Genomic DNA, 18161 nt, shown 5'->3' with positions numbered 1-18161 from the left:
CAAACAAATTCAATAGTTGAAATTAATCCAAATTAAAAATTAAAAATACTTTTTGCACTAGGACAATTTAAAGGATTTTTTATTTGCTTTACTTAAAACTGTAAGGTGATACTGAACACAGGTACAGGATCCTACCACTGCGCACCACAAATGTTGGAAAATGGGTTATTGGTAAGGGCAGGTGGGTACCTACACTTAGCAATAGGCAACTAACCTCGACTTAGGTCAAGTTAGGTCTCAGTAAATTAAATCCAGCTCAACCCTTGGTCGCTTGGCAACGAGCGTCAAGGCCTAACTTAGGAGACAGAGTGTAAAACATTCAAATATCACAAAACAGTAATCAAATAAAACACAGGAAACAGTGTAAAAATCCAAAACCAATTCATAAAAATAGATTATATTTTTATCTTTAAAATGACACAAAAACGAATTAAATCGGATAAGGGGAACCGAAGATATGAATTTTTAAAGAATTATTGTTTTTAACGCCTAGAAGCAAAAAGTGCCAATTGGGACATCTGGTTGCACCTCGACCGGGGCAAAGTCAAAGTTTAAGGCCGACCGTGATGGAGCCCTGCTCGGCTACAGGCCGCAGGAGGCCTCGTTTAAAAGTTTACCTTCACACTTAGTCTCTTTTCTGAAGATTTTCTTCAGCGGGAAGAACCTGCCAGTCCAATCCGCCCTCCTGGATCCCTTCTGCGGATACGCGTCGCGGGAATCCTCGGTGGAGATTTTTACCTTCGGACTTAGTCGTTTTTTTAGGTGAAAATCCTTCGACCGGGGTAAACCTGGATCTTGATCCGACATCCCTGGAGCCCTCCTCGGATACGCTGGCTGGAAGGTCCCGGTCAACTTTTTACCTTCGGACTTAGTCTCTTTTTGGGAGATTTTCTTCACCGGGATGAACCTGCAAATCAGGCCGGGTCGCGGTTGAGGCAAGCCGGCTACAGTTGCCACGTGGGTCAGTCCCTCTATACAGCTTTTTTCAAAAGTTCTCCAAACTTCTCCAAACCTATGGGGCTTCTCCCAGATGTTCCTTTAAGGTTCTTTTGGGGTCCACAGCTCACCCCAAGGGTCCAGAAGCTCTGAGATGATCCTTGGGGGTGCAGACTGCAACTCCCAGAATGCACCTGGAGCAAACTCCTTTTTGGCCACTGGGCAGTGGTCAGCTGGTTGATTTCTTCAGGAGTTGGTGCAGGGGAATATGGTTAGCAATTTTTCACCTGTAGCAAACAGGGAGTCCCTCCTTGAACCAGTTGAAGCCAGGCAAAGTCCTTCTTGTGGTGAAGCCCAAGTGTGCAGCTGGTGCAGTCCTTCTGAGTGCAGGTTCCAGGTGCAGGCCAGGAGTCAAGCAGGGCAGTCCTTCTTCTTCTGTAGTTCTTCCTGGTAGGGATGTGGTAGGGAACTGAGGTGTGGGTGCAGGTCTGCCAGTTTTAGCCTTGCCCCTGGGTGAAAAACAAGGGGGTCCTGATTCTCCAGTCAGGTGCAGGGTCCTTCCTCCTGTGATGACCACTTCCTAGGAAGTGTGGCAAAAATGAATCCCAGGAGGCAACATTCTTAAAAAATCCATCATGTCTGAATCTGATTTTTGGAGTTTACATCTGGCTGAGCCCACCCACTGGTGTGGCTAAAGATCATAAACACACCCCTCTCCTGCCCTCTCCAAATCTAATTAAGGGGGCACCTAGTTGTCTGGAGTTGCAGGATGTGGGGGTGTTGCTGGGTTGCTCCAAATGTCCTTCTCTGCCTCTTAAGACCAGTTTGGCAGCCCTCCCACTTCCTGCCTCACCATCTGCTGAGGGGAAATTCCCTCCCACAGGCACATCTCTTTATGTGAAGCCAGGCCACTTCACACCTCATCAAGGCAGCCTGGCCAGGCTGACAGAGGCTGGCCAATCTGAGCACAGCATCAAAAGCAATGCAGGGCTGAAATTGGCAACTTTTCAGGTAAAGTTTAAAACTCTTTATCTGAACAAGTTATATTAAATCCAACAATTGGAAGTTGTGGGATTTATTATAACAATTAATTTGATACCAAACTCTTGGTATCCATTACTTAAGGGGACTTTTAAAATTAAAATAAAGTCTCCCCATTCTAGCCTATGGAGGCCATTCACTACAATGAGGGAAAAACAAATGTGGCTGTTTTTACCTCACCAGGGCTTATAAAACTATATTTATAAGGTCCCTGCTTATAGTTACATGGCACCCAGCTCTAGGGGCACATAGGGCACACCTTATGGGTGACTTATATGTAAAAATAAGGTAGTTTAAGACTTTGGAACTGCTTGTAATTCCAAAGTCGAATTTGCATATAACTTTAATTTAAAAGCAGCCAGCAAGGCAGGCCTGCCTTTAAAATGACACTGGGCACCTCAGTAGTGCACCTATGGGTGCACTACCTATGCTGTGGTCCCTAAACCTACATGCCCTACCATATACTAGGGACTTATAGGTAGGTTGACTTAGCCAATTATAATTAGCCTAATTTGCATATTGATTTTACACAGAGCACAGGCTCTGGGACTGGTTAGCAGTACCCAGGGCACCATCTGAGTCAGCAAAATAACAGCAAAAAGTGGAAAATGGGGGCAAAAAGTTAGGGGGACTCTGCAATCAGCCCTGTTTTCACACACATTCCAATTGTTCTATCTGTCTTTTCAGCATCATCAGGGACAGGCGGAGGCAACATTGGCCACATTGGAGGGGAAGCAGCTGGCCACAGTGGTTCTAGTGCTGACACTACCGACACCCAGGGCCCCAGTGCCATGGAGGGTGAGATAACTGGCAGGGAGGCTACGAGTTCTTCTACATCCTCTTCAGAATCTTCCACAGAGGACCTGTCCCTATTGGTGGCGGACCCTACAACGACTTTACCATCTGCATCCTTGTTCACCACCCATGGTCAGCTTCATATCCATGTGTATCAAAGGGGTGTGTTGCATAATTATGTGTGTCACATGTATATTTATGTAGGATCCTCCGAAGATTTTTTGTTAGCTTTCTAATGTCATTGATAGGACAGTTGCTTGTTGTTGAAAATGGCCTCTCTGCAGAGTCAACCCCAAACATTTTGCAACCTCCTCTTCTTTATCTGATGTCGTTTTAGCTAGTTTTAGGAGTCTGGACACTTTACCACTGCTAACCAGTGCTAAAATGCATGTGCTCTCTCACTAAAACATAGTAACATTGGCTCATTCCCAATTGGCATATTTGATTTACTTATAGGTCCCTAGTAAAGTGCACTACATCTGTCCAGGGCCTGTAAATTGAATGCTACTTGTAGGCCTGCAGCACTGATTGTGCCACCCACATAAGTAACCTCATAACCATGTCTCAGGCCTGCCATTGCAAGTCCTGTGTGCAGTTTCACTGCACCTTCAACTTGGCATTTAAAAGTACTTGCCAAGCCATAAACTCTTCTTTTTCAACATATGCCACCCCCAAGTTAGTCCCTAGGCAACCCGTAAGGCAGGGTGCTACATAGGTGAAAGGCAGGACATGTACATTTGTGTTCCATATGTCTTGGTAGTGAAAAACTCCTAAACTTGTTTTCCACTACTGTGAGGCCTGCTCCTTTCATATGATAGCATTAGGGCTACCCTCATAAACTGTTTGAGTGGTAGATTCTGATCAGAAAGGGATAACCATATTTAGTATGGCCAGAATTGTAATTGAAAATCCTGCTTATTGGTGAGGTTGGATTTTATGTTGCTATTTCAGAAATGCCACTTTCAAAACCACTATTTGAAGTCTCCCCCACTTCAAAGGCATTTTGGGTATATAAACGTGGTCTCTGACCCCACCAACTCAGACACTTCTGGACCTAAACCTGCAACCTTTCAAGAGGAACTGCCAGGCTGCTCAAAGGACGCATCTGGACTGCTTTTCTGAGAAGGACTGCTGCCCTGTTGTTGCCCTGCTGCCTTGTTGCCCTCTGACGTTGCTGAGAAGTGCTCTATAGATAGCGGTTGCCTCCTGTTTTCTGAAGTCTCCATGCGTGTTATTTTTGACTCAAACCAGGTACTTTGTACAAACAAGAGACAGCTGTTGATTTCTAAGATTTAAGACTCTTTTTAATCTTGCAAAAGTGATATCTCAAATTGTGCATATTTAAACTTTATCGTTTTTACCTTAATTTAACCATATAAATATCATATATTTTTCAAAATTTGTGTGATGTATTTTTGTGGTGTTTTCACTGTGTTAATGTATGATTTATTGCACAAATACTTTACACATTGCCTTCTAAGTTAAACCTGACTGCTCAGTGCCAGGCTACCAGAGGCAGGGCACAGGGATAATTTGGATTGTGTGTGATTTACCCTGACTAGGATTGTGGTCTCAACTTGGACAAGGGTGTATAGCTCTGCCAACTAGAGAACCCATTTCTAACACTTGTGTTCTAAATCTGGAACTGTGTAGTCTTGGGGAGTTGACTGCCTTCACTTTAGGCAGGTACTGTGCTGTCTCGCCAATAAATCTAAAAAAACACTCTCCTTGGACTCATTGGATTTACTACAAATTTGGCGAGAAGCTTAAGTTGTACTTGTTGCAAACAGGCAACACAGGAGCAGTGCAATTTTCGGTGTGGATCTTTTAAAATCCACTCATCTGATCATATTTTATTTGGAGTGGAATTTATTTAGATGAAGGCTTTGTTTTATTGTGAGGTACGCTTTGAAAATCCTGGCAAAGGAAGACACTCAGCGTATTTCAAATTATTTGGAAAGAATACCTGAATTTCTACAGGCTGCATCTTTTAAGTGGCATGCACAAGGCTGCATCCTTTAAACGCCACGCTCAAAGCTGTTGCTCTCTCTCCCTCCTTGCATGCTTGGGGTTCTAAATCTGCACGTCTCCTTGAAAACTCAAAAGTTGTTAGCATCAGCGCCATGACACCTATGACTTCATGCCTAAGCATACGCCTAGATTGGATCTGGAGTCTAGTTTCACAGCAACAACATACATGGCTAATGAAGGATGTCTGAACTTGGCGCTGATAGGCACAGCATGGCTAATTGTGAATATTTAATTAACTTTTACATAAATTTACGCACACTGTGTGCCTTGTCACACTGATCCTCCACAAAGCATTTGGGGGAACTCCACTCCATACTGTCAGCGCTGATGCGCACAGCAAACCATGTTTACTGCATAGTGTAATTTATAAGAAAATCCAATATTTTAAATCATACTTTAAAACCATATGCGTAAATTTTAGCAATACAGTTCAAACATTTTTGTACCTGTTATTTACTAGCAGAATTTTAAAAGTACAGTACATTGGGAGTCACAACATGCAATTTGAACCTCCTGTGAAGTTCTTGCAGAATAAAGGAGATTCTCCTTTACCATGGGCAAGATGGAAGGAGGAGTTTCTCACTTATATGAAAGCTATTGATGGTGATAGGATGGGCACAGAAAGGAAGAGGAACATACTTCTTCATTGTTTAGGATCAGAAGGCCAGTTGACTTTTAGAACTTTGCCACCAGTTCCTCCACAAGAGGAGGTAGAAAGTAATGCTTTGCGGAGGTTCTACTATGAGGGGAGTCCTTTCATGATTTTCTTACCGCATTGTGAGGTCTAGTGTTACACTGTAGTTTTAGAACCATTACTGATGAAACAATAAAGGACCAGATTGTTGTAAATGTTATGAATGAAAAAGTGCAAGAACAATTGTGGGTGATGGGAAAACCAAAGTTTCAAGATGCTATAACCACTGGACCACTGCTAAAGCCATTGAATAGTCAGAAACAATTGGTAAATCAGTGCAAAATGATGCTACAAAGATTGTAAAGTCAACTGATGAGGTGTTTCCAGTAGTAGACAATGTGGGGCACAAAAATGTGCCAGGTGGGAGGAAGGCTCTAGCTTGTTATAGGTGTGGTAGTTTCAAACATTTAGATTCATCAACTCACTGCCCTGGTGTAGGTGAAGAATACAGTAATTGTGGGTGTATGGGACTTTTTTCACATGTATGTGAAGGTGAGAAAAGGAAAGGTGAGACACTGTCCAATAGTAAAGCAGTTGGTGTGAAGGAAGCATCATGTATCAAGTGTGTGTGTGGAGTGGACAGGGGCTTGGAGAAAGGAAGTTTTATCATTGAATAATCAGGAATGGGAGAGTAAAGTTACCATATTTCCCAAAGGCAATGTTTAAGTTCTTAACAGAGAGCTGGAACGTACTACACACTCTGGATCTCCTTAGACCATTATTACTGAGCAATATTTTCTGGAAAATTATTGAATTGAAAAGCTATACAGAGGCAGACATTATATTGAAAGGTAGAAAAGCGCACATTAAGTTGTACATGGCCATGAAAGGAGTAAATGCTTTGGGATGAAAGGATCAGTGGAAGCTAGGTATCATATTAAATCCACATAGCAAGGAGCCGGTACTAGTTGTCAATGACCTTGAGGATTGTGCTTGGCTTATTTCACAATTTTCTAATGTATTCACAAAGAAGTTAGGCAAGTTACAAGGGTATTCTCATTGCATCAAAGTTAAAAGTGGGGCACTACCAGTGAAGCAAAAACTAAGAATAGTGCCCATCAATGTGAGAGATTAACTAAAAAATATTCTGAATTACAGTTTGGGTGAAGGGATTATTGAAGAGGTAGAATCTTCCGAATGGGTATCTCCCGTAGTTTTGGCTCACAAAGCGGCTAAACCTATGAGACTATGGCCCTCATTATGAGTTTCGTGGGCGGCAAAGGCTGCCCGCCAAACTCATTCCGCCATCAGGCAGCCTGTGCAGCATGAAGACTGTCAGCTCTATAAAGAGATAATCGCAGGGGCGGCGGGCAGAAACATCATTTACGCCCCCTGGCCCTGTGGTGAACAGGGTCTTAACATTGACGCCGGCTCCAAATGGAGCAAGCACCAATGTGGCGGTGAGGTGGGTGCAGCAGCATCTGTTGCGCTTTCCACTGCCTGTAATTCGGGCAGTGGAAAAGGCAACAGGGCTGTCCATGGGGATCACCGCCATGCAAAGGCTCGCAGAATGAACACTTGTAATCCACAGAGCAGTGCTGGAAGCAGCGCTGCCTGGAGGATTACAACTGCTGAGACCGCAAGGCTGTCCACTAGTGACAACCTGGCGGTGCCAGCGGTCCGACCGTGGCGGCTCCGCCATGGCCGTAATATTGCTGTCAGACAGCCACTTTGGCGCTGTTCCGACCGCGACTGTGACCCTGGCAGTCTGGTGACCTCCAGGGTCATAATGGGGGCCTATGTTTTGACCTTAGAGCATTAAATGCTAACATAGTAGTAGACTGGAACCACTACCAAATATGAATGAGGTAGTGACCATGTTGGTGGGGCAGCAGTGTTTTCTACACTGGACTTGTGCTCAGCATGTCATCAAATCAAACTTAGTAAAGGCTCCAAGACCCTGGCTGCTTTTCTTACTCCTCAAGGGTTATTCCAGTTCAAGAGCATGCTGTTTGGCCTAGCAACAATGTTTCATATTTTCAAGAGAATAGAAACTTTTGTCAAGTGTTTCCAAGGTGACATTTAGAATTTTTCCAAAAATAAGCAAGAACACTTGAAAAACTTGAAGGAAGTATGTACAGTGTTGGGTAAGCAGGGGTTGACCTTGAAAGAGAGCAAATGTAAATTATTTAAAGAGTCAGTGAAAAATGTGGGGCATACTTTGTCAAAGGAAGTAGTGGTACCTGTCACAGTGTCCTTTCCTTGGGATCTGCACATTGCTGAACAAAAGGCTCACCTTCCGGCGTCACCAACTCAGAAAGCTATTATAGCACAGAGTTATGATGAAGCCAGTCGGGGGGAAGGGAATTAGGGTAGGGAACAGCAGGGAGAGAGATCTGAAAAGAAAAGTTTAAAACAAATATGCATTTACTCATTCATAGAAATATAACTCATCAATAGTCTCTTGACTAAATGCGTCTCCTATATCTGATGGAGACCCCTTTTGAAATGAGGGCAAAGCCCCTTTCTTTGAATCATGAACAAGAATAAACTACGACCTCAGAACCAAGAGACAGCAAGAGCTTTGGATTATGATCATCATGGAACAAGAATAAACTACGACCTTAGAACCAAGAGATGGCAAGAGCTTTGGACTATGATCATACTCAGAATATCAATCCTGTAACATCTATGCATTTATAACATAAACCTTTGATCATGACCTAGAAAATCTCAAAGAATTAAATATGCTTTTCACATATTATGCTTTCCAAAAAACAATGAAAACTATGATTTGCTTATCTCCAAAAATACTTTCACATCCACAACTATAAAGGCCAAAAAGTTTTTTTACTCATTGAACTTGAAGTGCTTTACTTATAATACCAGGAAGCGCTTTTACTTGTCTTGCCTGAAGGGCTACACTCGTTATGCTAAGGGGGCGCTTTACTCATGTGGCCTGAATCACTTTGATTGTTGTGCCAAGAGCCTTTTACTCCTGTGGATTGAAGCGCTTTGATTGACGTGCCAAGAGCGCTTTACATCTGTGGACTGAAGCGCTTGAATTGCCATGCCAAGAGTGCTTTACACCTGTGGACTGAAGCGCTTGAATTGCCGTGCCAAGAGCGATTTACATCTGTGGACTGAAGCGCTTGAATTGCTGTGCCAAGAGCGCTTTACACCTGTGGACTGAAGCGCTTGAATTGCCGTGCCAAGAGCGCTTTACACCTGTGGACTGAAGCGCTTGAATTGTCGTGCCAAGAGCGCTGTACTCTGGAAACTAAAAACGCTTTGATCGTTGTTCTAAGGGGTGCTTTACTTCTGAAAGTAATGACTTCCTCCAAAATTGAAGTCATCGAGGCCTTACCGCTACGAGTACGACCTACTCGTTTTTTAATTCACCATGGAAACAAGGATACTTCAATTGGATGCCACTCTGCCATGCAAGAACTCTGCTCTTCTTCAGAGAATCCCTCACGACGTCTGACTGCATCGCAGTCTTCAAAATAGTGAGCTACGTGCTTGAGTGTGGCTGAGCTTTATAGGCCTGCCACACCCTAAGATTGCTGCTGCCTCTAAAAACATGGGAATTGTAGTCCCTTCAGGGAATAGCACTGATAAGTGCATCTTGTCCACCAATGTCCTGAGCCTGCAGCTCTATGAGCTTTGCCACAGGGCAGACGAGGCTGATGGCCACCCTTGGAGCAAGAGGGGATGACAAGTGGTGCGCAGAAAGCCCCGCAGAGCCGCGCAGTGGAGTTTCGGGCAGGACCTGGACCGTGCATGGCCTTATTCCTGACAGTACCTAAGAAATCATTTCTGGATACCATTGTCAATGCCCCTGCACCTGACAACAAAGAAAAGTTGCTCTCATTTGCAGGTCTCTGCGAGTATGACAGCAAATTTATCAAGGTATTGGAACCAAAATGGAGCCTCTGAGAGAGCTATCTAAAAAAATGTGGAATTCAAGTGGTCAGAGAGACAAAACCTTGTGTTTCACTTAGTGACATCTGAAATTGTGAAAGCACCCACACTAAACATGGAATGCATGATGACTATTGATGCCATGGATGGATGGTGGTGTGGGAAGCGTGCGGTCACACAGGTGTGGAGGACAGGAAGGGAATGTGACTTTTGCATCACATACCCTTAATGATGCTAAGAGAAGGTATGCCAATATAGAAAATGAGTTGCTGGCATAGGTGTGGACTGTGGAACATTTCCACAATTAAGTTTAGGGCTCTCACTTAATCCTTCACACTGATCACAAGCCGTTGGTTGGGGTTTTGTCTCATAGTGTGGAAAGTAGTGCCACTGCGCAAATTTCAAAATCCATGTCTAGACTTCAAGACTACTATTTCAAAGTGGAACATGTGTCTGGAAAAATATAATACTGCAGATTGTTTGTTATGGCTACCACGCAACAGTAGGGAAAAAACTGAGGAGGCTGGAGATTTAGAAGTAGCAGCCAATATTGCTGATGTTATGTCCAAGGATTTTGCAGTTGTAGATGAGGAGATGTGGACAGTTCCAGTAGGAGAGGAGCAGTTGCTAAAAAGAGTGTTGAAATATGTGAAAGAAGAGTAGCCAAGAAGGTATAAGGTTTTGGCTGGGTTGTACCCTTATGGGAAATTATTAAGGAAACTGGAGGTGCAAGGAGATGTGTTATTCAAGGATGGAAAGTACATACCACCCATAGGGTTACATGATTGTATTTTGTTGATAGCCCATGAAGGACATCGGGGAATATCGTCCATGAAGAGGTTGATCAGAGTAACCTTTTGGTGACTAGGTTTAGACAGACTGGTGGACAGATTTGTGAGTGACTGTGAAGTGTGTGCTAACAGTGAGAACATGCTCAAAGTGGTGCCTGCCCTCTTGTGTCCAGTTGAGTGGCTGAAATTTCCATGGCAGAAAGTGGGATTTGACATCTCTGGCCCTTTTAACTTTCTACTCCATGAATGTAGCTATGCCATTGTTTTGGTAGATTACTACTCTAATTGGCCTGAGGTCAAATTTGTGTCTCAGGTTACCACAATGTCTATCATTGAATTTTTTAAGGAACTATTTGCTAGGGAGGGGAATCCTGAGGCTCTCATCACAGACACCGGTATACAATTAAAGTCACAAGAAATAGGAACTTTTCTGACGTATTGTAACATTTGTCACATTCTCCCATTGTTGTATCAACCTGAGGGTAACGGACAGGTGGAACAGTTCAATCATGTGTTGAAAGAGAATATCTAGTGGGCATGTGACTTCAGTGGACAGTGGAAAGACAAACTAAGGGAGATGTTGTGGTTATACCACATCCCTCCTTACTACCACAGAGGTTAACCCATTCAAACTACTTAAGGGAAGAGATCCTGTATCTAAGCTGTGTCCTTGGTTGTTCAGAAGAAAACAGTTGAAGAGGATGAAGGCAACGGGAAGGAAGAAGTGGCTTCAAGGTTGGAAGAGAAACAAGGAAAAGTTAAGTGTGCTTATAATGCTAAATGAAAGAGTACAACACCTGATTTTCAGGTAGGAGACTTTGTCAGGGAACATAAACCAGGAGTTTTGTGTGAAAGTGAAGCCAAGTTTGGCAAAGCTATGAGAGCCGTCAAGGTTAACAGGAACAGTGCAATCACCCAGGATGTTAAGGTATGGAATGTCAGGAGAGTAGCGAAGTGTAAAAATGGAGAGAGGATGAGGCCTGTTGAAAGTGTGTGTGGCCCTATTGAACAGTGTGGCTTCAACAGTCAAACAAAATAGTTGTGTCAGGAATCCTCCATGTAATTTTGTAGATTATGAGTAGGATGCTGTGTGTCTTTTTGTCTTTTAGTGGGTTGTCATTCCTGTTTGGCTTGTGTCTTCTGGCAAGGGAATGTGTGTTCCATATTCATGTGTATCCGGAGGGTGTGTTGCATATTCATGTGTACCAAGGGTGTGTGTGGCATATTCTTATGTATTGTATGTATATTTTGATAGGATCCCTTTAAGAGTTTTGTTATCTTTCTGATGTCATTGTTATATCAGTTCATTGTTTGTGTTCTGAATCTAGAATTGTGTAGTTGTAGTTGACTGCCTTGACTTTAGCCAGGTACTGTGCTGTCTCTCCAATAAATTCCCAAATAACTCTCCTTTGACTCATTGGATTTATAACATATTCCCATCTCCACCCTCCCTCTACCTTTCCTACCAGTTGCCCAAACCCACCCCCCCCCAAAAGGAGTGGTGTCTCCTTTGTTGCAGGCACCTTCCCACGCCCCTATATTCCTGGCTGCACTGAATGAGGATGCTCTTGACCTCTTGCAGACCATTTCTGTTGGCCAGGCTGCGCTCCTGGGTGCCATCCAGGGGCTTAGTTGCCATATGAAACAAATGTTGGCTTCCCTGGAAGGCATTCATAGTGCAACATCTGGCCTACAGAGGTCATTCCAAGGTCTGGACTCCTCAATAACCACAGTCTCCCAGCCATCACACCATTGTGCCCAAACTCACTGCCTATCCCAGTTTCCTATTCGCAGCCTTGTACAAAGCACACTCATTCTTTTGCACACACATACCCCAACAGACACCAGCAGCACATCCACAAATGAACACAGACACAGCAAAAAACACAGACACACACACAGGCTACAAACCCACCACCATAACTACCAATATCACAACAGACATACTTGCAGACACCAAACCCACCACCACACTCATATGCGCCACCACCACCACACCAGCAGACACCACACCAACCACTGCACCCACATGCACCACCACTACCAGCACATCTGCAGACACCACATCTAACACCACATCCACATGCACCACCATATCCACATCCACCCCACCTACATGTGCCACCACACCCACACACCCTGGACACAGACGCCCACACTCACCTGACCAACAGACACCCAGCAAAAAGCACACATTCAAACATACACCACATACACCAGACCCAAATTCAAATGCACCCTCAACAGACACATACACATCACCCACTGCCACTCCTCTATCTCCCAACCCCAACTCCCTGCTAACCGTTCTAACCATTTTCCGAAAGAAGACCTCCCAAACGTTAACCCACCCTTCCCAAAGCCCTCAAACCCCAACCCACCCCTCCCACACCCAAACCTAAACCCACCCCTCTCAATTACAAATCCATCCCTCCCACACTTAAATCCACCCCTCCCAAAACCACCCCTCCCAAACACAAAACCACACTTCCCAATATCAACTCTCCCTCCCAAGTAAGATCATTGAGGTGCCTGCTCTGTGCCCGATAGATGCCCCTTCGTGAGGAGATTGCACTTGGCAGTGTACTTATGAGGCAAGTTCCGGATCTGTAGCCCAATGTTCCTAGGCTGGTCTCTGATAAATATGTTTATATATTCCATTTTAAAAGCTCATTATCCTATTAACATTTCTATTATTTTCCATACCTTTGTCCTGGCATTAATTTTAAATGTTTAGTAATTGATTGCTGATGATGTTATTTATCCCAATGTATGTGGCATGCACTTATTTTCATTTCTGACAGTGACATGCACAGGTTATAGTTTTGACATATTTATATAGTACATACATTAGTGTTGTACATTTTTTATGTACATGGTGATTTTGGGGCAAACATTCATCATGTTAGTAGACAGTTTCACCAAAAGAATATAAGTTTCTATTTTTGTGACTTGAGAAAGCATGTGTGTTTATTTCAATCTGATATGTTGATGATGTACACATATGCGTTACACAGGGAATATGAAACTTTAGAGTTAAATGACATATAGACCCTCATTATGACCCTGTCGGTCTTCTGACAACCAGTGTTAATGTGGCAGTAATACTACCAACAGGCTGGCAGTACACACTGCCACAGTATGAGATTGGCTGCAGCCAACCCGCCTCTTCTCCACTCATACTGCCTTGGTGATGTGAGCCACAGAGCCGCCAGGCTATCTCTAGCCTGGCGGCCAACATAGTACCGCCCATGGCATTATGAGCCGGCCTACCACCATGGTTTCTGTGGCGTTAGAATATTTTCCCTGTCACTGGTAGGCAGCTCCCTCTCACCCCCAAACACTCACCTGAAGTCCGACCCTCCTCCATCCTAACTCACCCCCCACCCACCCTAATCCACCAACTAACCCCCACACCCGCCGATACATTCACACACCTCCCCATCCCATACACGCACACACCCGCAGACACGCACACACCACACAACTGACCCCACAGCCACACACGCACACATCACCCCCTCTCCCCACCCTCACTACAATCACAGCGCCCCTCACCCCACACCCCCTCCCTGCATACACCCACACAGACACCCCCACGCACAACCATACACCCATTCATTTACACTGGCATACACACATTCATACACGCATACTTCCAGACATACTCACACACATTCTTACACACAATCACGAAAATGTTCGGCGCATGAAGCGTCCAAATGAAAAAAAGAAGTCTTTTTGGTCCTGAGACTTCAGGGAACAGGAGGCAAGCTCTATCCAAGCCCTTGGAGAGCACTTTTACAGCCAGACAAGTTCAGCAAGGCAGCAGGGCAACAGCAAGGCAAGGCAGCAGTCCTTTGTAGAAAGCAGTCAGGTGAGTCCTTTAGGCAGCCAGGCAGTTCTTCTTGGCAGGATGCAGGTTCTGGTTCAGGTTTCTTCTCCAGCAACTGTCTGATGAGGTAGGGTAGGGGCCCTGTTTTATACCCAAATGTGCCTTTGAAGTGGGGGAGAGTTCAAAGAGTGGCTATGAAGGGCACCAGGTCCCCTTTCAGTTCAATCCTGTCTGCCAGGGTCCCAGTAGGGGGTGTGGCAGTCCTTTGTGTGAGAGCAGGCCCTCCACCCTCCCAGCCCAGGAAGACCCATTCAAAATGTAGATGTATGCAAGTGAGGCTGAGTACCCTGTGTTTGGGGTGTGTCTGAGTGAATGTACAAGGAGCTGTCAACTAAGCCCAGCCAGACGTGGATTGTAAGGCACAGAAAGATTTAAGTGCAAAGAAATGCTCACTTTCTAAAAGTGGCATTTCTAGAATAGTAATATTAAATCCAACTTCACCAGTCAGCAGGATTTGGTATTATTATTCTGGCCATACTAAATATGACCTTCCTACTCCTTTCAGATCAGCAGCTACCACTTCAATACTGTATGAGGGCAGCCCCAATGTTAGCCTATGAAGGGAGCAGGCCTCACAGTAGTGCAAAACGAATTTAGGAGTTTTACACTACCTGGATATGTAAACTACACAGGTACATGTCCTGCCTTTTGCCTACACAGCACCCTGCCCTATGGGTTACCTAGGGCATACCTGAGGGGTGACTTGCATGTAGAAAAAGGGGAGCTTTAGGCTTGGCAAGTACTTTTAAATGCCAAGGCGAATTGGCAGTAAAACTGCACACAAAGGCTTTGCAATGACAAGGTTAAGGAGCTACTTAAGTGGGTGGCACAATCAGTGCTGCAGGTCCACTAGTAGCATTTAATCTACAGGCCCTGGACACATATAGTGCACTTTACTAGGGACTTATAAGTAAATTAAATAATCCAATTGGGTATGATCAAATGTTACCATGTTTAAAGTGAGAGAGTATATGTACTTTGGCATTTGTAAGCTGTGGTAAAGTGCATAGAGTCTTAAAACCAAAAAAAACTGTATCTAAAAAGTGGAGGGAGGCAGGCAAAGGTTTAGGGGTGACCACCCAAAGGCTATCAGGTCTAACATACCCATTATCTCCTTTAAAACGTCTTGCAGTATCATTGACTCTATCACAAGAGTAATTCCAGCAATTGTTTTGGGGTCACCTTGTACTGTGGGGGCCTTGGATACTCAACATTAGTCTTCACTTTAATGCAAACCAGCTCAACTCCTTTTATGAGACCAATGTCCTTTCCTGAAAAGTCCAAAACCTCAGACTTCACCATAACTCTAAGATCCAGTGGTAAATCGTCAGATGTCATTGAATCATCAATTTAAAGTCTGTGCCCTCATCATGGGTCTGGAACTCAACAGCCATTTGGGGGCAATAGGTAGTGCAATTTAACTTGCACAATGTTGGACCTAGCCCTTTTACAGGGTCATTACCCAGACTTTTTGCTTTTGCCTCATTATTTTTCTGACCTTTGTTGGCTGACGTTTTGACTCTGAGCACTTTTTCACTGCTAACCAGTGCTAAAGTGCATGTGCTCTCTCTTACAAATTTGCTAGGATTGGATTACACCTGATTGGCATATTTAATTTACCTAAAAGTCCCTTGTAAAGTTGTATCCCTATACCCAGGGCCTGTAAATTCAATGCTACTAGTGGGCCTGCAGCGCTGCTTGTGCCACCCACTGAAGTAGCCTGTCGAACCTATCTAAGGCCTGCTAGCGCAGAGCCTGTGTGAGCAGTTTTCTGCAACCGGGACCTGGCATCTAAATTTACTTACCAGGCCCAGAACTCCCCTTTTACTACATGTAAGTCACCCCTAAGGTACGCCCTAGCTAGCCCTTTGGGCAGGGTACCATGTATGTAGAAGGCAGGACATGTGCCATGTTGCATGGCCTGTCCTGGTAGTGACAAACAGCCTAACTTGGTGTCTCACTACTGTGAGTGCTGCCCTCTCATAGGATTACATTGGAAATGCACTGCCTTATGTCTAAGGGGTATTGTCTGATTTATGAGGGATAGCGTAGGCATGTCTGGTATGGTTGTGACAGTGGTAAGAAATGCTGCTTACTGGTGTAGGTGTATTTTGTGTTACTATCACAGAAATGCCACTTCTAGAAAGTGCGCATTTATCTGTGCTTATGACTTTGGTGTTTTGCAGCTTGTTTCCAATCAACGTCTGGGCAGACTGAAAGTTGGGGCTTTGTGCATACTTCTCAGACAGCCTGAACACAGGGAGGGTGGAGGTGACACAGAGGTGCATCTACATATTGTAAAGCCTTCCTGAGCTGAGAGAAGGGAGAGGCGGTGCACACCTGCATTTGTAAAGACTGTGCACTGGCCTCACACAATAGGGTTGTTAACCCCCCACTGATGTTTGGAGCCTGTGCTGAAAAGAGAGAGGGGGCACTCCCAGAACCAGTTGTAACTGGCTGGAACCTCCTCTCCCTACCATTGTGAAACACTGTAAGAACTAACTATAAGTACAGGGGAATTTTCCCCACAATTTGAACATTCTTGAAACTGGAAACTGGACACAGAACGCTGATGAATGGACTGACCAGGAAACCCCCTTGAACTGCTACTGTAGTGCTGACCTGTGACCTGCCTGGTCACTAGGAGGAACTGCCACCATCTGCATCCCTTGTGCTGGCCTGTAGTTGGGCCCTCCAGCCCTGTGCTTTCTTTGACTCTTGCTTGTTCCCAGGGGCAGGGTGCTGTACCCCTGACCCCTGCACTGATCTCTCCAGCGTTTGCTTAAGCACTGTGCAAAGCGCTATATTGGGAACCTTAAAATTGCTGGAAACGATCACCGCCGCAGCCCAGGCTGCAAGTTGCGTTTAGCGCTGTAAAAAGCGCTGTGCTCGGCTGCCCAGGATCACCGCCGCAACCCGGGCATTTTATTGTCCTTCAGCGTCGGGTTCGCGCTGTTTCTAGTGCCCCCGGGGCACAATAACAAAGGATTCGGAGCAAGCGTGCTCCTCTCTGCACCCCCGAGGCACCTCCCACTTCCGGGAGCGCCCCCGGGGCACCAGCCACCTTCGATATCCCAGGAAGCCTCCTGGCAGCTTGGGAGAGACTTCCCTCACTCGCGCACCACATCAGGTGCGGGCGAGTGTTTCCTCGGGCCCCAGGAGGGGTCCGAGAGTCATTCCCCCCGTAAGGCAGGACTCGGGGAAGGCGAAGGGAGCGCCCCTTTCCCGGTCACTGCGCCGGACGCTCCTTTCCTTTTACAGAGGCTTTCCTTTTTTGGCCAGGAGTAAGAAGGGAGACCTCGACGGAGGTCCCTTCCCACTTTGGCCCCAGCAGTATTTAGTGGGCCGCGCCCGGCCCCCACCCCCACGGACAGGGGGTGCAGAGGCCGAGGCTGGCCCCCACCCCGAACAGAGGCCCCCGGAGGAGCCCGTTCATAAGGAGAGGGTTCCAGCCGCCCCTCTTCCCTCCAAATCCTCACACAGCCCCCGTTTTTGCGCGCCGGAGCGCCGGGGGCCCTGTACACCCACCTTTAGGTGTTCCTTCCTCATCCCCCTCCCTCACTCGCCTCCCCCTCTCTCACCCCTAGCTAACCCGTTCGCTATCTACCTCCCTCACTCCTCCTATCTTCCTATCTCTCTAGCTCCCTATCTCACTATCTAACTCCCCCACTCTCCACCTCCTCCTACCTACCTATCTGTCTATCTATCTATTTCCCTATCTATCGACTTCTCTATCTATTTTCTCTATCTATTTCTCTATCTCTCCCCCCCTCCCGCCACCCCCTCTACTACCTATCTCCCTATCCTCTCACTCTACCTCTCTCCCTCACCCACCTCTACAACCCCCCCTCCCCTATCTTCACAACCCTACTCCTATCTCTCTCCCTAATCTCCAAACCTCCTAACACTCACCCTCCTCCACCCTAAACCCCCTCCCCCAGCTCCTCTCACTCTACCTGTCCCCCCCCCTCGCGCTTTCCCGCCGCGACCTCCTGCACGCCCCCGCCCCCCAGCTCCCATTCGCCCCCAGCTGACCCCTCCCCCCCCTCCTACCTCTTATGGCGGCCGCTGCGCGACTGCGCGCAGCGGGCACGCCGCTGGCGCGCCGGAGGCG

The 18161-nt window shown here is 45.8% G+C and overlaps 1 non-coding gene across 1 annotated transcript; it reads right to left on the bottom strand.

Annotated features, from left to right (window-relative positions):
- Positions 1-17317: 17317 nt before the first annotated feature.
- On the bottom strand, positions 17318-17446 carry LOC138302302 (small nucleolar RNA SNORA76). Its single transcript, XR_011205384.1, has one exon. It is a non-coding gene; the product is annotated as a small nucleolar RNA SNORA76 (small nucleolar RNA).
- Positions 17447-18161: the final 715 nt, after the last annotated feature.

Source organism: Pleurodeles waltl, chromosome 6 (assembly GCF_031143425.1).
Source record: "Pleurodeles waltl isolate 20211129_DDA chromosome 6, aPleWal1.hap1.20221129, whole genome shotgun sequence".
Taxonomy (NCBI): Eukaryota; Metazoa; Chordata; class Amphibia; order Caudata; family Salamandridae; genus Pleurodeles; species Pleurodeles waltl.
Note: the sequence above shows the minus strand (reverse complement) of the source record. Positions and strands in the feature narration are given on the sequence as shown.